At 40.5% G+C, this 23669-nt stretch overlaps 1 long non-coding RNA gene across 2 annotated transcripts; it reads right to left on the bottom strand.

Moving 5' to 3' along the window:
* Positions 1–14870: 14870 nt before the first annotated feature.
* LOC117593374 lies at positions 14871–19449 on the bottom strand. Of its 2 annotated transcripts, XR_004574805.1 has the most exons (3): positions 18281–19449; positions 17179–17318; positions 14871–14956 (listed from the first exon to the last, which is right to left on the bottom strand). It is a non-coding gene; the product is annotated as an uncharacterized LOC117593374 (long non-coding RNA). The 2 variants fall into 2 exon arrangements; XR_004574804.1 differs by lacking the exon at positions 14871–14956 and having other exon boundaries at positions 16191–17318.
* Between the last annotated feature and the right edge of the window lie 4220 nt (positions 19450–23669).

Below are 23669 nucleotides of genomic sequence, written 5' to 3'. Positions count from 1 at the left end.
CTCCAAAACCTGCATTTATCATTCAGCATTAGTGGCGCCTTCACATTTGTGCAAGTCACCCATGCCATGTGCACTAATGCACCCCCATACCATCACGTATGCTAGCTTTTGAACTGTATGCTGATATTAAGCTGGCTGGTCCCTCTCCTCTTTAGTCTAGAGGACGCAGTGTCCATGATTCAAAAGATAATTTCATAATTTTGATTCATCAGACCACAGAACAGTTTTCCACTTCGCCGCAGTCCATCTTAAATTAGCTCGGGCCCAGAGAAGGAAGCAACGGTCCTGGATCTTGTTTATATCTGGTTTCTTCTCTGGATGCAGTGACGTACTGTGTTGACAGACAATGGATTTGACATGTTCCTGAGCCCATGTAGTGATTTCCACTACAGAATCATATCTGTTTTCAATGCAGTCCGTCTGAGGGCCAGAAGATCATGGCCATCCAATATTGGTTTTCGGCCTTGTCCCTTGCATACAGTGATTTGTCCAGATTCAACAAATCTGGACAAATTGTTGCACTATTTGCCTGTGCAGTCACCACAGAATGGTGAATCCCTCCCCATCCTCAATTCTGACAGACCCATCCTCTGGTATGCTCTTTTAATACCCAATCATGTTACTTACCAGTTGCTAATTAACCTAATTAGTTGTGATATATATTTCTTTTGTTGCATTAAACAACTTTTCCAGTATTTTGTCACTAAGTTTTTTGAAATTCAAAGTGGGCATTTGTTTATCAAGAAACATTAAAATGTCTCAGTTTCAACATTTCATATGTTGTCTTTGTTGGAATGATTTGCACATCGTTGCATTCTGTTTTTATTTACATTTTACGCAGCATCCCCATTTCTTTGGACATAAGGTTGTACAATACACAGTCATGGTTTATGCCAGGTTGTAATCATTGCTTTGGAGTGAGTAATTGCACATCATTTTACCGGTTTCCCAACAACTAAGATAAATTATGTTTCATACTTCAACGTACATCCCTGTTGTTCTCTCAAAAATCATGTTTTAATATACAATATTTTATACAATTTGAACACTGCAAGATATCCAAATTGTTTAATTAGAATGCTTGAATGTATTATATACAGCCAGTGTTAAACCTAGCTAAAACAAGTGAAACGTATGTAGATTGAACTGTGATCACGACCTAGCATTCTCAGACTAAACTCACCGACACTTTGTCTGTCTTATCCCTCATACTGATCCTGACAAAACCAATGAGCAGGCCCTTAAAAAGACTATATTGCTCCCCATGCCCTGTTTTATAATGGTTTTAACTCAGACTGACAAAAAACAGAATGTCTCTGCTGCACAGTAATATAGGAATCCTTAATATTTAATATCTCTATGGCTCAAAACAATGGATATTTTACTTTCGGAACCTCACTTTCCAAGTCTATAGGAATTTTAAGAAAGGAGGACTTTATAACCATTTTATTTCAACCGTTGCAAAAGGCTTTTGGGCTAACACAGAGCATATTGATGTTCATGCCTTGTAGACTAGCCTTGATGTAGTAAATAATGTTAGCTACCTAACTAAAGTACGTTTGCTGGGGTGTCCACTGAATGAGTTAGCTAATTTTGATAGCATGATGAAGACAACATTGTTGTGTACTTAATATTTAACCACTTTAACATTTTCAGCGTATTTCCAAGCCCTAGTGTAATTAAGACAAAACAGTCATTAGCTCCTGTATATAGTTATTAGCCCTTAAAGTTAGTATATACCCTTTATTGCTGTTGCTGCATGAAGTTAGCACAGTTGTGACAGAACTGCATCAAAAACATCTTCTGAAATGTCCAAGTATATCCAACAGCCATATAAAGGATATATTGACTGAAATACCAGGATTCATAATCTCCAAATTGCAGAAAAATTTTAAAACCTATTTTTATGTTTTTACCATTTCTTTCTTAAGCTCTGTGCTCTGTTGTTTTGATAGCTGTGCAAAAATCTATAGCATGAGTTGACTTTTATCAATATTGGCTATATACATTGCTCAAAAAATTAAGGTCTCGATGAAGGAAATATATTAAAGATCAAAATATTTGCTGTACATTGTGTAATTCGTTGAGAACAAAGTGACAGAACAACATTCAATGGAAACCAAAATCACCAAGTGAACAATTTAAATCACAGGCTTTTCCAACAGCTCATAATGCAACTCAGAACTGTATATGGCCCCCTTGTGCCTGTATGCACTCCTGACAACGTCTGGGCATGCTCCTGATTAGATGGCAGATGGTGTCCTGGGGGACCTCCTCCCAGACCTGGATCTGGTCATCAGTGAGCTCCTGGACAGTCTGTGGGGCTACTTGGCATAGTCGGATGCACCAATACATAACGTCCTAGGGGTTCTCTACTGGATAAAGGTCCTGGGAGCATTAGGGCCAGTCAGTGGCATCAATGCCTTCGTCATCTAGGGACTACCTACACACTCTGGTGGCCACATGAGGCCAGGCATTGTCCTGCACCAGGAGGAACCCAGGGCCCACTGCACCAGCGTAGATTCTGACCATGGGTCTGAAGATTTCATCCTGGTAACTAACAGCAGGCCGTATAATGTTCACCACGTTGTCTCCAGACTCTTTCACCTCTGTCATGTGCTCAGTGTGAATCTGCTCTCATCTGTGAAGAGAATGGGGTACCAATGGCAGACCTGCCAATTCTGGTGTCCTTTGGCAAATGCCAATCAAGCTACATGGTGCTTGGCTGTCAGCACAGGTCCCACTAGAGGACGTCACGCCCTCATGCCATCCTCAAGGAGTCTGTTTCTGACAGTTTGGTCGGAAATATGCTCACCAGTAGCTCGCTTGAGGTTATTTTGTAGGGCTCTGGCAGTGTTCCTCCTTTTCCTCCTCGCACAAAGGAATAGACACTGTTCTTGCTGCTGGGTTGATGCCCTTTGACGGCCCAGTACAGCTCTCCTTGTGTAACAGAACAACTCCTGGTATCTCCTCCATGCTCTTAAGACTGTACTGGGAGACACAGCAAACCGTCTTGCGACGACACGTGTGGATGTGCCATCCTGAAGGAGCTGGACTACCTGTGCAACCTGAATGGGCTGCAGGTACCTCCTCTTGCTACCAGTAGTGACAAGGACACTAGCAAAACACAAAACTAGAGAAGAATCAGTCAGGAAGGATAAGGAGTGAGCAATTTTCTATGGCCACCACCTGCAAAACCATTCCCTTTTTAGGAGTTGTCTTGCATTTGCCTCTCCAGTGTACCTGTTGTCACTTTCATTTGCAGCAAAACAGGTGACATCGATTCACAATCGCTTATGTTTCCTAACTGGACAGACTGATATCCCTGAAGTTTAATTGACTTGGTGTTATAATGTGATGATTATGTGTTCCATTAATTTGTTTGAGCAGAGGGTATACAGCATGTGGTCCTAATCTGCCAATAGTGTCTGATATCACATGCAATGCACCCCCCTCCCCACAATTCCAGTTTAGGGGACATTTTAAATAATTTTAAATAATCCGCTGCTACCTTACATGCAAACGTAATGAATTTACTGCATGTTCCTTTGTATGAGTGCCAGACAATTGTGGGCTTTTTTACAATTGCCAGTATGTATTGCAGATAAGGTGTATTAGAAAGTCAAGTCGAGCAACTTCAGAGTTAAACAGTGACAAATCCAGGCATGTGCGATGCATTCTGGGAAGTTTGGCTTCCGGGGAAAGTGCCTGCTAAATCCCAGCCAGCGTGGCTGAAAACCTTGCTAAGCTTGAAAATGAAGTTTGAAAGTGGAAATGAGAGGAGCAACAAGAGAGAGAGATCGCAGGAGGCTCAGCATGCTCTTAAAGAGATATTGCCAAGGCATTAATGAAACTTGGAAAAGACAAGGGACAGTTGCAATATAGCACAACTTACAAATAGAGAAATCATTTGGAGAGATGTTATATTTATGTTGAAGGGAAAACATTTTAACCTGGATGTTTTCAATATTCAGAATTTTGCCTGTTCTGATTAACTTTCTATAGTACAGAAGAATCATTCAAATTGAGCAATACTACAGGAAACGTTTAAGCACAGTTATTGGGGCATTGTGTAGAATCTTGCCTCTAAACAATAACACGTCTCCTCCTTGTCTTCACTAACCAAACGAGACCAGCATAGTGCTAGTCCAGGGTGTTTTAGGGTGGGAAGGATACTACTGCCAGTGTATAAAGTGAATATAGGGAGATTACACGTCAAATACACGCTGATAGACCGGGAAATATGGGAAATATGTAAGTCACTCTGATTAATTTTGTAGAAAAATATGATTGGTCATTTTTGCTTGTTTTTATGCCAGTAGTGCAGTAATACTATTGAAATGTTCCCCTTTAATTGTGGATTTATTTCTGTAACTTACACTTGCAATTAGAGATGCACCAATAAATTGTCCAGCAATCGTTCTTGACCAATTATAGGCAAACATGTAATAATCAATATTGCTGATTGCTATTAATTTGCACAATATTTCATACCGATTGTGCTTTCCAGCATTCCTGCTGTGTTTGGTTTACCCTGGTGCTTTGGTATGGCAAAATATGGCAAAAAATTAAGTGGTCTCTTAATTTTTTCCGGAGCTGAATAAATATATATATATAAATATCTAAAATGTATATATATAATGCATCTTGTATTTCCACATTAATGTATAGTATTATATTTTAAATTCAGTATTCTACATAAAAAATAGTTCCACATTTTCTTCAACAGTTTTTGCTACCTAGTGCCTGGTCATTCGGACGGGCCTTCATCTGTCAGTCAGAGTGGTACGGCTGATGGAGTAGAAAGCTGTGTGTTTGTGAATGTGGAGACGTGTGTTTAATGATAGGACAGCAGACAGGGTATGCTGAATACAGAGACTGGCACGTCTGTGGCAAGGGTAAGACTCTCCCTCTGAGACCCCAATCCCCAGCCTCTTCAGCCCCCCATTTGGCTCTCTCACACATTGTGCCATTCAGCCCCAGACCGAATATTCACCGTGCCCTGAGACTGGGCAGCCTGCTATTGTGTGAGCAAGCTCATTTGAATAGCCTTCAGTATTTTGTGTGAGCAAGTCAGCGCTATTTGCATTTGTTCCAGTCACAAAGGTTTACAGGTCAATTGAGGCAGGCTGGAAAAATCTTACATGCCAAGGAGGTTTTTTTCCTCTCTTTCTGTCTCTCTCTTGGAATCTCTCTTTTCTTTCTTTTTTTCCTCTTCCTCATCTTCTATGGTTGTCAGGCACCTCATTATGCAAACTTTACCCCTCTGTTTCTCCCTCCATCTTTCTCTTCCTCAGACACATACACCCCCCCCCCCCCCCCCCCCTTTGATTATATGATGCTACGGGTCTGAAATACCTTTGTTGGCATCCAGAGTGCCAGCTGGGGACCAGATAGAGGAGAGACGGGTGTGACAGACAGACAGTATGCATGCGGACATACAGGCACACAGACAGGCTGGACATGGTTGGTGAGGAAACTGGTGCCAGGCCAGCAACCAAGACTTATTTGTTGTGTGTTGGGGTGGGCAAGGGATTGGGTTATGCCATGCATGCAAATAGTTTAATGCTGTGGACCTCATATACAAGGGTTAATATGTTTTCATTGCTCTAGACCCATTATCTGAAACATGCTCTGGATGTTTCAGATATTCTGGATCTCACAAAGAAGTGTTAATGTTTTAATGCTGGGAACCGTGTATATAAAAGGGTTAATATGTTTGAGATGCTCAGGACCTGATATAAAAGTGTTAATATGTTTAAGATGCTCTGGACACATTTTACAAGGGTAAATATGTTTGAGATACTTGGGACCTCATACAAAAGGGTTAATATGTTTGAGATGCTCGCGATCACACTGAGAATGGTCAGTATGTTTAAGATGCTCTGGACCTCTTTCTATTGGGGTTAATATGTTTGAGGACCTCATATAAAAAGTTCAATATGTTTAAGATGTTTGGGACTTCATGTAAAAGGGTCAACATGTCTGAGACGCTTGGGACGTCGTATAGAAGGGTAAATATGGTTGAGATGCTCGGGATCTCATATAGAAGGTTCAATATGTTTAAAATGTTTGGGACCTCATGTAAAAGGGTCCATATGTTTGAGATGCTTGGGACATCCTATAGAAGGGTAAATATGTTTGAGATGCACTGGACGTCATATAGAAGGGATGATATGGTTGAGATGCTTGGGATCTCATATAGAAGGGTTAAAATGGTTGAGATGCTCAGGATCTCATATAGAAGAGTTAATATGGTTGAGATGCTTGGGACCTCATATAGAAGTGTTAATATGGTTGAGCTGGCCAGGACCTCATATAGAAGGGTTAATATGGTTGAGATGCTCGGGACCTCATATAGAAGGGTTAATATGGTTGAGATTCCCAGGACCTCATATAGAAGGGTTAATATGACAGTTGCTCGGGACCTCATATAGAAGGGTTAATATGACTGAGATGCCCAGGACCTCATATAGAAGGGTTAATATGGTTGAGATGCTCGGGACCTCATATAGAAGGATTAATATGGTTGAGATTCCCAGGACCTCATATAGAAGGGTTAATATGACAGTTGCTCGGGACCTCATATAGAAGGGTTAATATGACTGAGATGCCCAGGACCTCATATAGAAGGGTTAATATGGTTGAGATGCCCAGGACCTCATATAGAAGGGTTAATATGGTTGTGTCCATCTGTCTGCTGCAGTACCGCCCCATGGAGCCTGTAATGAAGAAGCAGTGCTCTGTATCACACGATATGACAGGATGGGGGTGTGTCTATCTCTGGCGCTGTGTGTTCATTTGTGTGTATGTGTGTGTGTGAGAGTGAGTGTGTGTTTATTAGTTTGTATAAGTGTGTATGTTCTTGTCAGTGGCCAGATGATGCTGAGAGGGTGGACATGGCACAGGCAGGATGTGATGTTGTCTCAGCAGACTGTGCATCTCAAGGGAATATGAGAAGCACTTTTCTTAGAAGAACGCAGACTTTGCATATACGGGACTGGATTTCTTCTGTACATAACATCATGTTGTGTGACAGCTGCTCAGTTGTAATATACAATAGGACTGGAGCCGGGGACAAGCGTTAACTGCTTCATCTTTGGCAGCCGCTCTGTGTGAGTCAATATTATAGTATTATGTTTTCGGATGCGGTTGCGAGGCATCCCACCAGTATTTTCGCCCTACCTCTAGCTAATAACCCCAGTTATTCTTCAGTGTGGCTGGGACCACTCGGAGGGCAGGGCATCTCTGAGGGTGGGGCATCACCGAGGGCAGGACATCTCGGAGGGAGGGGCATATTGGGTCATCTTCACCACACCACCATGCCTTCCCTGGCCGGCAGAGTGATGGCACTCGATGCCAGACCCGCCCCCACCATCTCTCCCTCCCTTTTGCCTACGCCCCCCCCCCCTCCCCCCCACTAAGCATGGAATCTCCGTCTGTGCACAAAGGAGCCTCCTCTATCTGCATACGCTGCACATAAAAGAGGCTTTTGTCATGGGCCCGGCGCACATGACCACCGTCCGCCTTTCACTCCCTCGGAAGAAAAAAAGACCATTCTCTCTACCAATCAACTCCACCCACGACCCCCACCACCCCCTCCGTGCCTGAGTTTCTAAAACGAACTCTTCTAGCGATGAAGGCGTCCGTGAGCTATGACTCCCGTCTCTGTTAAGTGATTTTCAGGTTTTTAAGTCTCCATTATGTCCTTTATGTTGCACAGGTTTTTAGTGGCTCTCTGGCAGTTTCTCCTTCTCCCACTTTCTCACACTCTCCTTACCTCCCAGTCCCCTCCGTCCCTCCCTCCTCTCCTCCCTCTGTTTATCCCTGTCTCTCTCCCTCTCCCTCCCTCCCTCTCTCCCCTTGGCCTGTGTGGTGTGCAGTACTCAGAGTAAGTCACAGTTGACTACAGCATCTGTTGTCCTGAAATATGAATGCCCTCTGGTTTTTGTCTCGCCTCCTCTCCCGTCTCTGACATTTAAGTGAACTGAATGGGCATTAGTGGTTGGTACCGTGCCAGGTTATCACCCCCATTACTGTGGCAAAGGCACACTTGGGATTGCAGACAGTCTGAGAGGCGCTGGTTTTAACACTATCGTTGTGGAGCCGTCTGTCTTTTCAGGCCCCTGCCCTCTGGTTCTGAGAGACTGTGGAACAGCAAATTGATATGAACCGGTCAGAAAGGAGGGCAGTTACTGTCAATGTGAGACTCTGCCGTTTGTGCTCTATGCTTTCATGTGCTTTATTAAAAAGGTTTTTACCCTGGTCTGACCCGAAGAAGACAGAGGGACTCAAAACGTCAATAAAGTACATTGGAGCAGACGTCCTGTAGATTGTGGTGTGCATATATATATATATATATATATATATATATAGCACCTGCTTAGAAACGTTAAATATAAACAATACTGTGGTATCCAGACTGTCATCCCCTCATCCTGACCTTGTCTACATCTGGGACATAAACCTGCACTAAACACCAGGGGCGCTATTTTCAATCTAGAATGTTATCAATGCTGTCTGGCTATTTGCAGGACCGACATCCCAGCTAATACATTTCAACAGGTAACTCAGAATACTACTCTAAATGGGCACTGGTTGAGCATGCTTACACAAAACAAATACAGCATGATCCAGGACATTGTTCTTTCTATGCTATTGCTGAGGGGCTAAATACCTAGACACTAACTAGCTGCTTAGCAAAGAAATGTACACATAATTTAGCACATGCCCAGTCACTGTAACTTAATAGTTACTTGATATATAGCAGGCAAACATTTATTTTTGACTTCCATACTGTAACTAGACCACTTGGTGTTTGATTCACAACCTTGAGAGTGACTAACAAGGCTCCAGTCACTCACACAAGCTGACTGCAGGTATCTTAGCTTAAAAGCGTTTTGGCCGTTTGGGCCTTTTGTACATGAAACCCGTTACAGCCTGCCCCCTCAGACACACTGCATATTTCATTAAGTCCTACACTTGATGTCAACATGGCCACTCAGGTACTTCACTACTGTTCCATCCTGAATGTAACAAGATGGATTTCTGGAGAATGTAATCTAGTCCATGCGTGCCATTTCGACCGATCAATACTCAGCTAAGGAGGAGCCCGAGTTGGTTGGGGAGGGTAGGAGAACCACAGCATGGAGGCGGGAGTTAAGTGCACAGCCCTTTAAACTGCTCTTCTCAGCAGTTCCTTTGAAACACACACTACACCGATGCCTTGACTTTCTGTCCAAATAAGTGTGGATATTGGAACGCTCCTCTGGAACGTGATGCTGTTGCTGCACTGTGCCGCATGTCCTCTCCCTGACCCATGTGTAGTGTGAGAGGTCAGGGGTCGCCTTGGACAGCCTGTCCAAATAAAATATGAAAGATATCAACATAATTCATGGAGCACATTACTCTGTGAATTGCAAAGAAAGATGTGTATGTGAAATCAAGGTAAAACATGAATAACCTGGTTAACTAAATAGAAATAGTGAAATGACAGTTAAACTGTGGGTGAGAATGTGTAACAAGTCTCCACATTTCTGAACGCACAACCTGGTGGATGGGCCATGGAATCATGTCGTTGCCATCGAGCACAAATTCTCACACACACACACACATACACACACAAACACACACACAGAGAAAGAGACACAAAGGCAGAATGACAGCTCCCTGCTTTGAGGGCTACCGTGGCATGAATGGCTTAGTTTACACTGGCTATGTATCTGGTGGGTTCATTAGCAATGGAATATAATATGGACACTTGAGCAGCTCAGCTTATACATATACGTTGGATTTTTTTGTTTTGTTCAATTTGAGGATTGAGTTATTTCTCCAAATGTGTATGAATTACACCAATGCAGGTAGCAGCAGATAAATGGTACATGTTAGAATCCTAATGAATCCTAAATTATTTGTTTTTTAAGAGGTATTTTTTGGCATTTCGTCATTTGTTTAATTGAGACAGTGGTGAAAGATAAACACGCATTGCATCAATACATTTGAAGCAGAAGCAGTTGCTTAAACCGCTGAACTAACCCTAGGCCACATTATGTAATATTTAAATGTACATATTTCAAAAGAAAAAGAAAAGAAAAACTGCTGTGAGGTAAAGCTATAGCCCACACTATAGTAATGTAAATAAATGTTGATTTTATCGACACCTGTAAGACAAATGTCATATTGCAGCTGGTTTGCATGACAATTGTACATTGAATCAACATCTTTGACTTTTTTTTTTTTTACAGTGCTTGTTGTTAATAATAAACACTTGTTTATTGAGCTGTTCAAAACATTGCCACATTTCCCTCACACAGAGTTGCATCCAACAGTGTTATTTTGTAAATGTATTGTGTTGGCCTGTCAGATTCCTTCTGTTCCATTTCGACTTTGACTTTCCTCAATAAACTCACACTGGAGGTTGTTGTTGACACTTTATAATGTTGCTGCTTTAATTGAGGCCCCTGCCACAGCAGTTCGGGTGCCTGGTGCTGTAAGAGCAGCAGCTGGTACAATTCTTACTGAAACAGCAGCAGCACCGTTGAACTGGACCCGTTCCGACAGTTTGATATGCTGTGTTAGTTTCATTAGTTGGACTGCTGAGCTTGTGTCAGACACTGTACTGCCTGAAGCCACATTATGTTGAGAGAGAGGGAATTCTTTTGCCAGGCGAGTGAGGGATTTAGGGTTTATTGATGCCCTTAGTAGACAGTTAGCGTGGGGTTTGTCGTATTAGATGGAGAAAGAGCATGACTGGTGTCTGTGTGTGTGTTAAGTGTCATGAAGTGTCATGTTTCTGCTTCATAACACGCACACACCTCTTAAGTGGGGAAGCACTTGTAGAACGCGTCGAGTAGCAAACAAGCGCAAGGCGCTTCGATTGGGTGCACAGGGTTCGACTGGATCTGGGAAATCCTCCCAGAGTCCTCTTCTCTCAGTCCAAAAGCACAGTTACGTGGCACAGAGTGGTCCTAGGCGTCGGTGGCGGCGGGCACAGACCTGGCACCAGGCTGGCCTGGACCGGCACACAGGGATACCTAGAGTGGCCTAGCAGGATGTAGCTAGCAGCTAGCACACCTCTCTGCCCTTCCGGGGACCAAGGCAGGCACAGATGGAGCTCAGGTACGGACCTGAATCCAGACACACACCAGCTGGCTGTGGTGGTCAAGTGCATGGAGAGGGGAAAGGGGAATTTACTTCTGCCTGTTACGCTTCAACAGGTCCGGAGGAAATAGCTTTTCTGAAGTTGCTTCTGGAATAGAATGGATGCGTGTTTACCTTGGTTGGTCTCTTTTCATATTAAGAATGTGCATTATCTTTGAAATGTGCATTTCCACATGTGCTATGTGTGTTGCGTCATATCATCATATCAAAGTATATCACTGTTTATCAATGTGTTTCAATTTAGCTAAGCGTGTGCAGCAAGACCTGCAATTAAACACAATTCAATCAGATTGATATGTGTATCATATAGCCTTTTTAGGGAAACACTGTAGAATGCAACGTGTAACTCTGGTATTTTTCTATTGAAATTTCATGTCAACTGTTCTGCTGAAGGTCATTATAAATGTATTTTGCACTGACCCCAGATATGCAGTATCGTAGTCCTTGTAATGGGGAAGATCTTTGGCCTCTGCCGTGATGCCATACTTAGACTGTACTGTCTGCTCGCTTCCCCAAGGGCCATAAGGAGCAGTCATTACATGCTAGTAGCAATCTGGGTGCGACCCGCTTCTGAAGGTTGTCCATTTTGAGATCTGATATCGGATAGGGTCCATTTTGTATTGCAAGCTCTCAAGCAGAATCTTTCCCTCCCTCTTTCTTTCTTTTCTCTCGCTCTCTTTCACTCTCTCAGAATGCAGTGAGACACAGCAAGGTGAGTTCATCTCTGAATATCAACTATTTGTCTTGTTTTATACTGTTCTGTCTGTGTATTTATTTGTGTTTAAAATGATACTATAATACATCTGTAAGATATGAAGTTGTTTATTATTCCCTTGTTGTTAGTTTTTGTTTCTGGTGTTAGCGTACAAACTGACTAAACCCAACTAGGATCAATTAAATGGTACAGATATAGAATGATAAATTGGTAATCAACTGCAATTTGTTGATATCGCAACAGCATCATCAATTTATAAATATAAGTAAAATTACGTATCTTGAAATTTACAGTTAAAATCAGATAGTTAAATGGTTTACTTATTTTAATGACTACAGTTTATTTTACACATTAAACAATAATAAGCTTACATTGAATCATCAATAATGTAGAATGCTGAATATTATTCACACAAAACTTGACCTTGAACTCAAATGAAACTTCAAGTTCATGAAAAGCATTGATGTTTAAGGATAGTATGAATAGGATTTCCTAAAAATGTAGCTAATTGGTTAATGATCAGCGTATTATTTTTTCTCCATTCAGTTGGGTAGATATTCCCAGATCATTACATTCAGACATAATTATTTAGGAATGCTGTTCATGTTACTGATAAAAGTTCATACATTTTGTGAAATTAGGAAATATTTATAATAATAATATAATTTGAAGCCTTGCTTATTATCAAATAATAGTTTAGATAATTTAATTAACTTTGAAATGTTAATTAAAATATAGGTGAATGTTTGTTGTTGCTTTGAAGGTGAAACATTTATTTTAAGAAAAGTATGGAAAAAAAAGTTTTACTTAGGTAGGATGGTGTGCGGCTGCTTCTTTCCTTTGATTAAATATATATATTTTTAAAATGCTGTTTTTAGAATGTGTTTTTATATTCAATATATTATGTTAAAATGTTTTATTCCTATGGTTTTGAAACTCAAATCATGGGGAATTGCTCAACCTTTTTGGTAGAAGGTAAATCACTAATTACTTTAAGTTAAGCTTTTTAAAAATGTAAATCACAATGTTGCATTGCAAAATTATGTTTTTATTACACTTAAATGTACTAGAATAAATTATGTGCTTGACAAAATTAAAAGGATACTCTCGAATAGCCCAGTTTAATGTTTAGATAAGTTACACAGTTTATATTTACTATTGATTTCCCACATCAGTCATTATCGAATCAATGCACTTCTGATTATTATTTATTCTGTGTTTTGTTGTTGAGGTTTGCCGATATGTTTTTTGTTAAAATAACTAACGTTGTAACTGTACATAGTTATTTATGTTAAGTTTTGTTATTTTTATCTTTTAATGCTGTATCTGGGGCCCCACTTTTTTGTAAGTGTATTTAACATTTTAAGTCTTAAGAAAAACCTTATCATGGCTATTTTCAAATTACGTATTATAATTTTATATTGGATGGAAACCATGTAAAAAATATATCTTGTCAAATGTTTTATTGTTTCACAAAAATGTTATACAATTTAAATTATGTTAAACTAATTAAAATAATAGAAATTAATCTTCACTCAGTATTTGTCAGTATTCAAGAATACATTTAATTAGTTCAAAAGAAAAGTTAATGCTTACTTTTATTTAACCAGGTTTACAGAAAATGAATATCCTAATTCTTAAACATCCCCCACTCAAAATGTTTTCCTTTAGACAAATTATCTTCACATTTCATATTTTCATTGTTGCAAAAATTGTTATTCTAACATTATAAGTGATTCCATATAACAGTATGAACACCCAATTAAATGGGTTTATGATGGAAATAGTTTACATCATGAATATATAGTTCAACTCTGTCAGGAGATATAGGGTTAAGTCAGCTTACACTTGTGCACTTTTAAACCACTCAATACATTTATAATAATTGAAGAATGTATGAAAGAGCATGTCCTGTTAAAGGAGTTCATTATATCGTGCAATATTACCTGGGATATCCACACTGCGCATGTCTTCAGTCCACCATTTTGTGATCAAAACTTAATCTAAATTCCCCCCATTTTATGAAGTGCTGTGGAACACTTGCAGCACAGTAATGCAGCCGATCACTTTGGAGGGGCTATTGCGGTACAATCTATTACATAATGTGAGAGCAAATTCTTTGATTAATTCATGGTACATGAATTAATTCATGGTACAAAGAAACACATGTGCTTATTATACTTTATTTTCCAAGGAAGAAGAATACTCCTTACATAAACTTCTGTTTCAGAAAATGTAATTGTAATGGAAATAATAATAAATAAACTGCAAACATTTACAATTGCTTGCAAATTTGAATTGGTGCTCAGTAATGGCACTGATTGTTTTTTTTTTCAAGTATGTATATGTAAGAACACAATACTTATTTTTCAAGCAATGCTGCAACCTGTTGTACTGTGTGTGTGTGTGTGTGTGTGTGTGTGTTCGTTTGTTTGTGTGCTATCCCTACACATAGAGAGGGAGAGTGGCAGTCACACTTGGCTGCCTGAGGTGACGGGCCAGGTCAGAGGTCACAGGGTGTTAATTCGACGTAATGTGTAGACCCTGTGGGTGATGGCCCTTGGGGGATAACCCCGTAATCAACGCTAGTTAATGTGTTAGTAACCTTTACCTTCTTAAAGCAAACAACACTAGACCCTCAATGGGCCTGCCCGGCCTCCTGGGTAACGCTTTTGACCCCGGGGTCATGGCCTTTGTTCCCTTCTCGATGGGGAGTGCCCTCAGAGGTCTCGGGTGTAATAGAGAAGTTGTTTCGACACGTGCGACCCACTCAGTCTCTGTTCCTAGAGAGGGAAGCGTTTCGTCCCTGTGTACGTAAGGCCAGCCGGTCTTGTGGTTTGCCTTTATCCTCCTGAACGGCTTCCGATCAATCGGTTCATTTGATGGTTCAGTTCTGTATGTCTAGTATGCTGATGGGTAGCTGTTGCTGATCTCACACCGCTCGAAATCTGGCCTGTACTCCTGTTGGTTGTAAACTGGAAAACGAGGTGTAGATCATGTTTGTCCATGCAGAGCCTCTGCCCACTGCAATTTAATATTACTCAACCTTCCTTCCCTGGCTGTTTCCTGTGTTTCTAGACACTAAAGAAAAACAAACAAGCTCCTTATTATGTGCCCTTCACTCCCCTCCTGTGACCACTGTGGAATATCAAGTGCTCAGATTGACAGTTTAGAGAAATTGTTAAAATAGGGTTAACATTTTGTAAAATATGTCTTGTTACTGTTGCTCAAATCCTACAGTGTCTACAATTATGGATTTATTGCATTTAGTCATGTCCCATGACTTACACTTTTTCCCCCTTCATTAATGTTTTGTCCTAGCATGTTTAGTGGGGTGTATAAGGGTAAGATTAGAAGCAACATGTCCATTATGGGATCCAGTTGCCTATAATAGTTTGGCCTGATAAGGAATCTTACTGCAAATGACATATACTTCCTTCCACATGACCTGTTATACAAATCATCTTTCTATGGTGTGTTTTGCCATCTATACTAGTGACATACCACTCTGTTTATAAAGTTTAACAGAAGTATTTGGAATTAAAAAAAACATAATTAAAAATATTATCACAACTGATGTGAGAATTGCTAAGTCTAAAAATCTATTACCAAATAATTGCAATTATTTCCAGCAATTTCATATGTTGCTGTTGCTAACGAATATAGTCAACAATTGTAAACCTCCTTGTGAAACACGAGTTGAAGGAGAGACAAAATGTCTGATGATTCACTGGAGTCGTTGTAGGGTTTTTTCTAAAATATGTAGTATAAGAATGTATTTTATCAAGTAAGGTTACATTTTGAATGTATTGCAGTGTTGTAACATTCTGTGTGAAGTCCGCTAATGACATGGCGGTGTCCGCCATTTTGTTAAACTTGGATGGAACTGAATGACTGAATCTGTATTCCTGTGTCGATTGCACAGCCACATTGACAAGCAGGTTAGCTTCCTTCTTCCATCAGGCTCTTCTTCACTCTTTTTACTGTCGCGATTGGTGTGGATTCTAGCAACGTAGTCTCAACTAACAGGTTTGATATTTACTTTGAACTTCATTAACAATTGTAATTGAAGTTAATATATTCTCAAGATTTAACAGTTATTGCTGAATAGGATACTAAGGATATAATTAAATTTTTTATTAACAACAGTGTTAAACAATCCCTTCAAAAATGCTACATAGTTACATTGACCTCCCTGTTATTTGTTTAAAGATATATTGTTTAACCAAATTCTTAGGCACACCTGTGTAAAAAAATGCATTCTTTAAAACTACTTTTAAATAAATGAAAAAAATACTTAATGAAAAGTGGCATCTTGAAATTGCTTAATTTATTATTTGAAAGAAGGCATGGTTAGGGTAATTTACAAACACACAAAGTGTACAGATTAAATATAATGAAAGAGCATGTAATTAATTACAGACAAATGCAACGTGAGTAGAGAAGAGGGGAGCAAGCTAGAGGCACACAGTGGTAAAAGTTGGCAGGCCACCAAAAACCAAAACCCTATCCTCAAGTGAACTTCTTGCAAATGCAAAGTGCTACATGCACACTAAGGTAAATTTCTACTACAGATATTTCCAAACCAACATCTAAAGCAAATTTATAGTTCCATGTCTTTTTTGTCTCTACTAAAACTGAGCTGAGCGTTGCATACAGTACATCCATATTCTCAGTAAATATGTAGTGTAAAAAAAAAACATGTATATTCTATATCCATAAACTGTACATCGTTTTGTATTCAAACTCAAAGACATGGCTTTTTCAATTGGTTAAAAACACATGGCGAGATGTGACGTGAGACTGCGTTGCTTTGGATAGGGTTCTAGGTTCTAGCTCATTCCAAAAACAGACACATCCAAACCATTGTGTCTCTGTTTTCAAAAGAAGACTAGAAAAGCTGTTAATAATGCCCTAACTCAGCTGCACGATCACTTCAGTAAGTAAAATATTGCTTTCCCCCCCTGCTATCGGCAGGTCCATTAAATGTAGCTACCTCTATCTTTTTCAACCTTGTTTTGAAGAGAGGGGGAGAGAGTCCTCAGATTAAGCGATCAGAGGTGTTGCCGGTCAGTTAGCGAGGGAGGAAGACATAGAAAGCCAGCGAGGAATGAACGGGAGGCTGCGTTCGGAAAAGTGCCCCTCACAGACAGTCTGACTGAAGACGAGGCGAGAGCCAGAGGCAGAAGCAGCCATGTTTGGTAATTCTTTCTGAGTCAACCTAACAAACAGCACAATGTCTTCCATAAACCATCCAAAATCTACAACACACTAAAAGGAGCAAAAGAAGAGTTTTCCCCCACCTTTTTCTTTGACAGGCATGAGTCCCCTGCTCCCCTCTTTAACTTCTCATTTGGCATTAAAGATGTAAGCCATCAAAATAAGTCCACAACATGCAGATATTTTACAGTTTTCTTTTTTCTTTCTTTCTTTTTTCGAGCTCCTGAGAGAGAGAAAGGGAAGAAGGGGAAAAAAGTTAAAGCATGTGAGCCGTGCCTTTGCTGATTTTTGGAACCACAGCCAAAAGAGGCAGGAAGTTGTTTTACAATAGCGTTACAGTAATCTGCCACAAATGGAAAAAGCCAAACGCTGGTCGCAGAGTGGAGAAGGTGGCAGGACAGAGGGAGGGAGGGTACAGAAATGCAGATAGGTCAACAGACTAGAGTCAAAAGAATAATCAGTAAGAACTAAGATGGTGGAAGACTAGCCTGCCATGATGTTTTGTAGTCCTGTAGTACAACATGGTGTGTGGGTATGCAAGCGGAAACAGCAGAGTTTAGGGAGGGCAGAGCGAGTCACGATTTTAGGGTGAGGAATAATTTAGACCGAGATATACCAAACAATGTTCTCCTTCTGGTTTAAAACCGGAATAAGTAGTGCTTCGTCATTACAGAGTCCCTTTGATATTCGGAGAGGCTATTCTCAGCTTTTTTAAATCTGAACTTCTCCTGTTTTCTGTGAATTCTGAATCACATTCCAATCACGGCAGCTGTTTTTCCTCCAGAAAAGCAGTGAGGTCTCACCCAAAACGCTTATCAGGCTTTTGACTCCTTGCCAAAATAGCTGTAAGGGTCGTACAATGTTTAGCCCCTGGGAGTGAGAGCCAGGGCCGAAGGAGGAGGTCTAACTGTACAGTAACTGTATTACTCTGTACCCTGACACATGCTACGCTACACTATTATACTCAAATAACCAGGCTTTTCCATGTGTGCTTTTTGTCTTCGCTGTGCTGCTTTCACGCTAGTCGCTGTGGTATGCTAAAGAGTTAATACTCTCTCTGTGAGTCGGGACTGGCAGCAGAATGGGATCCAGACAGACTGTTGCAGCTTGACAAGAGAGAGAGAGAGAGAGAGGGAGAGAGAGAGCTACTGTACTTTAGTGTACAAGATAAGGTTAATATTTAACCTGCTCCCACAAGTGTATTTCCATGGTCCCTCAGCAGGGCAGTCCACTCTGTTTTCTCTTCTCTCTCCATTCCCTCTTGTTGTCTGCATATGTCTCTAGTTGACTGTCGGAGTGTGCAGTGTGCTAGTATGGTGTGTGCAGTGTTCACTGCGCCTGCGCACTGCTGGAGGAGGAGGAGTGGATTGCTGTGTCGTTCTTCCTCCTCCCCCTCCCACCTTCGCCTGTTTTCCGCCCTCCCGCTCTCCCCGTCTCTCTCTCTCTCTCTCTCCCTCTCAGTGTCTGTCTCCCAGCCTTCTCTCTCCCTCCCTCCCTCCCTCTCTCTCTCTCTCTCTCTCTCTCTCTGAAGTGCATATACAGTTCCTTGCCGTGTTAGACGTGTAATGAAAAAGTGTCTGGCTCTTGCGCTCCGCCGCACCTCCTATTTCATCATCAGTCGAGCTTTTCTCTCCTTCACTCTGCGCCTGCTCTCCTCCTCTCCTCTCTTCTCTTGCTCGCTCCCCTTTTCTCAGCTCCAGCCGCACGCAAGGGGGAGACTAGAGCTCCACGGGGGAAAAAAAAATCTGCTGCTATTTCTACAGTCAGGGCCTCCCCACAGCTGCCCGCCCTTCCACAGAGGGAGAGGTTTTTTTTTTTTTTTTTTTTTTTACTACTCGCTGGATTTTAACCCTCTGCCTTCAACTCTCTGCACAGCAGCAGTGAAAATCTGGCAACAAGTTGGTTTTTCGGGGGCATTTCTCGTAGTTTTGCCCAGCGATTTCTGCGGCTCTCTGGATCCTGGTGTCCCTGGGGTATTCATTTTTTCGTCTGAATTGATAGCGTTTGTTCTATTTTGCCGTGAAAGAGTTTGTGATTATATTTATTTTTAATAGCTTCTTATTTTTGTCATCGCTTCGGTGGTGTTTTTCTCCTGCCACGTGACGGGCCTACTCCTGGATGTTTGTACGTATGGGTGTCATTACTTCATGGTAAAGAGCTCTTCTTCACATTCTTCCTCCTAGTGACTGTAGATGACAAGTAGGAGAACGTGTCCAGTCTTTGAGTGTGTTGCAGATCTGCGTGTTAAAGATGTGCCCTTGATTAACGGCAGCAACTCTTTCGCCTGGAAGTATTGCACCTCCCTCTTCTACCTCCCTCTCGCTTGTGCCTCTCCCTCTCACTGGGTCTCTCTCTCTCCCTCTCATTCTCTCTCATTCTCTCTCCGTCTCCCGTTCTCTCTCTTTAGCAGACTCTCTTTCTCCTGACAGGGGAATGAGTGCTGTACTGGGCTGGAACTCTTTCTGGGACAGGTGCCAATTTCAAACAAAAGACATAAAAAGGCAATAACAGAAAAAAATGCTGCGATTGAATTTGGAATTTTTTTTGCAGTGAAAACATTAGAGATGACCATGTCATTTTTTTTACCCCTGATGCATGTTTGGGTTAAGTAGTAAAGCGGATTTTGGGGGCTGAGAGAGCTTGGGGGAACGGAGGTTTGAATTCTTAACTACACTTAGTCTGGTAGCAAAGGCATTCGACTTGGGAAGACGGAGGGAGGGAGGGAGGACGGGGGGGAGGGAGGGAGGGAGGGAAAAGAGGAGGGGATCAAACTGCTGAATTATTCATGTGGGCAACCAAGGCTGTGACTGGTCTGGTTGTGCTATTTGCATGCATCAGACATGCTGTTTGTCTGTTTGCTAACATTCCTCATTCAAAGACTTGTTAACTAGCAGACGGGCTAAGCCGGAGCCTTCCAGACGGCCTCGTGGCCTCCTATTGTTGCAGGCCGCGCCAGGCCTCGACCCAGTCCGCGGCAGCCAAGCGAGGCAGCGTTAGCCCTGGGCTAAGGCTCTGCACTGGGGCCCGGGCTCGGCTTCGAAGGGGGACCGCCGGGGGAGACAGCAGGCCCGCGTGCCTCTCTGCCTGCCTGGCTGCTCTAGCAGAGCTGCGCGGGTCTCAGGGATTGATAGCTTTCTGTTCTCCTCAACAGAGACGCGGATCCCCCAGGAAAAAAAAAGAGAAGGGGAGAAGTTCCACAGGATCTCCTCCACCACATTATATCTGTAAGTAATAACTTGTTTTATTAGTGTGTGTGTGTGTGTGTGTGTGTGTGTGCGTGTGTATGTATAAGAAAGGAAACGTGTGTGTGTTCCTTGTATACCCGTGTGGATATGCCTGCGGCATAATCTATGTTTCTAAATCTCATTGTATAAAATCCACTTCACACAGGCTGTATTGTCGTTTATATTTCCATGTACTGAATCAAAATCCGCAATCGAAAGCCATTGCACATTTGTGTACTGCACAAAGATTCTCCTTTGTCGGCTCTGAAAGCGTTGTATATACTCCACACTATTATGTAGAACTACTCAAAGGCAAAAAATATAATTTAAGGACCAATTTGCGAATGTGCTTGTCTATAAACCATAGGTATTTGTAATGCAGTGATTACTGCTAAATTAATACTTTTTGTAGTGATCATTGGGTCTGTGGAGGGCCACTTTGTGGGAGATATTTCATGTGAGTGATGCGGTTTTGGATTAGGTGACAGTGTGTGTGTGGAGCGATACATTGTGATACCTGATTTGGTCAATAATGTTATCTTTCTTGATAACTCATCTGTCAATTATGGTTGGTTTGGAATGGTCGTTTATTAAAATGCCTTAATATTTACAGTTGTTTTCGTTATTCTTCAAAGACTTTCTTTAAACCCTTTTTTTTTCCAGCATGCTTTATTTTCAGCAACAGAATAAGGCATGTGTGGAGCTCTTCTCCTGTATTTGATCCCTTAGATACCCTGAACAGCAGTATAAAGAATGTATTTGCTAAAATATGTACTTAAAATATGCATACATTTTGTAAATGCAATTCCAGTTATACTCTTTTTTGTACGAAGTTACATCCATGTAATACATCGATTTTTTCCATCTGAAAAATTTTCCTCAGCTTATTCTTCTTCACAAATCTACAAAACCAAATATTGAAACAAATAAGTCTTTTTGACTTACAGTGAGTTCCTTCTAATTAACCCCTTCACACTTTGTGCAGAAATATTGTCGGTGTGTAAGGCTCGGCTCTTTATAATATAGATGCTATCATCTTGTAATACTTTTAGCGAAATTTGTGATTTTATTTATCTAACAATAATTAAGCTTCAGTATTTTGTATTGATGTCGCAAAATGTAATTTTATTGGTTCATAGTAATTACTCACATTTTGCCAATACCGTTAAATTATAAGAAATTATCGTTATAATACCTGTGGATATTTCACTGTATTGTGTCATGGACAATCAAACTGGGTATTAAAGGATTTTATTGAAATTAGGCGGTATGGGATATTGAACACTGTTTCTTTGTTTATTAATTGATAGACAAATCACAAGGTTAATTGGCAATATCAAACACGCTCAGGCTACTTAAGATTCCATGTCATAAAAACACCTACTTATCACCTGCTGTCCGCAACTTTTACTCAGGGGCTTCCTGTAGTTTGTATTTAGTTCCTTACATACATTGAACTTCATGGTCATAAAAGAAGGCCTGATTTAGCTATGGATATCCAGTATTTGGCTGGCAGTGGAGAGAACAAACCCAGCCCTAAGGCCTTTTGGCAGGGATGGCAGTCTTCCAGGTGTAGCTAGTGCCGTAGCATGTGGAGGGGCATTTGGCAGGGTCAGAGGTGTTTGCAGTATTCTCTCTCCCGTCTCTCTCTCTCTCTCTCCCTCTCTGTGCAACATTATACCTGCCCAATCCTAGACTCTGGCCCCTTCACATTGATGTCTAGTATTAAACTGACACACACATACTGAGAAGAATTTGAGGATGTACAAATGTTCACACGAAAACACACACAAACAGATGTGCATCCAAACACACACACACACACACACCATGCACATGCATTTGACCAGTACTGTAGGTCTAAAGCTGCAGTCTTTTGACTAAAAGGGAAAAAAGTATTATTTCTTGACACTTTTTATTAACTAGCCATTAAATAAATGCTTCTAACTTGCTGACCACATGTACTTTGTGTCCTACAAAACAAATCTTGTTTAAAATAGTCGAGCCTGTCAGCCTTTAGACTTGAACTTCCAAGATTTGCTTTGGGATTGGCATTCCTCGTCCATTGAGGTTGGTCCTATAGATGCCATATTATTTCCACGCAATACGTCTGTTTGAAGAAAAGCCAGACTTAGGTGAAGTTTTTGTGGATGTGTAGATATGTGGCTTTTCACAGTCTGTGTAGTAAAGTGATAAGATTGTAAGTCTACTATATTATTTGTAATTTTTATGATTTAATATTTTGTTTGCATGTTTACAATGTTGTATAGTTTTTTTAGTTAATTGTATATCGACATTAATTACCGGTAGAGCAGGCAGTGTCTTGAAACAGTTATAGGTATCAATTTCGTTCACATAAAAAAATTATTGAATTGCATTCATTTAATGTTGAGTGAAGTACCTTTGTAAAGATAACTACACCAAATTTAAATCATTAGCTTTCTAATTGTATGAAATCATCAAAGTATATAATCAATACAATGTCAATAGAGACTTGTATTGAAGCTTAAACCAATGTTTCTAAAGTTGTGGTACACAGCAACTCCCAAATATGGAGGCTTGAAATGTCTAGAGATGACACAGAATAATTGTATTTGTTAAATATTTGTTATGCACAAGTCTAAATGTATAGATTTTATAACAGGTAGAAAGTAAATAGTATTATTGTTAACTTTTACATAATTTAATTCTCCAGTGAAAACTTTATTCAGTCATAGTATTTTCAGTATAGAGCTACATTCACAGCACTATTTAAACAGATTTTGTGGTCTCAGCATAGTGAGATTGCCAAGGTTTTTCATCAAGTATATGAGCAGTATGGAACTATTTACAATTAGGAAATAACATTGGTTTCAAGATATAATTTCATGAAAGAAAAGTTGCAATATGAATAGTGGGTCACGACTAAGACAACCTGGGTCAGTTTGGGTCCTGTGGCAAAACCGGTGGAGAGCCATTGGAATAGACAGGATGCTTCTGGAATGCCAAGTGGTTCTCTCTGTACAGTGGGGCTAACCGCTAGAACTGTAGTTATGCAGACTTTCTATATAGACATTTGATCCTCACTGAATGTTGAAATTAATTACATGTATTTAATTGTTGAAATCTCAATACATTATTTTAATTGCATAATTACATAATGCATCGATCATTTCTTTCCACCGATGAGTCTAATGAATACTTGCGCCCTGAATATGGTAATTATATTTCTTCCCCATATATTAACATATTTGTTGCATTTTCATACATTTGGGGAAATTATACATCAGTGCTAATTCTCTGACTTGTCTGTGTGACAATTTTTTTGTTGTAATAATTTACACTTATAATTGGAAATAATTTAGTTTGGA

This window comes from Esox lucius, chromosome 19, assembly GCF_011004845.1.
Source record: "Esox lucius isolate fEsoLuc1 chromosome 19, fEsoLuc1.pri, whole genome shotgun sequence".
In the NCBI taxonomy this organism is placed as follows: domain Eukaryota; kingdom Metazoa; phylum Chordata; class Actinopteri; order Esociformes; family Esocidae; genus Esox; species Esox lucius.
Note: the sequence above shows the minus strand (reverse complement) of the source record. Positions and strands in the feature narration are given on the sequence as shown.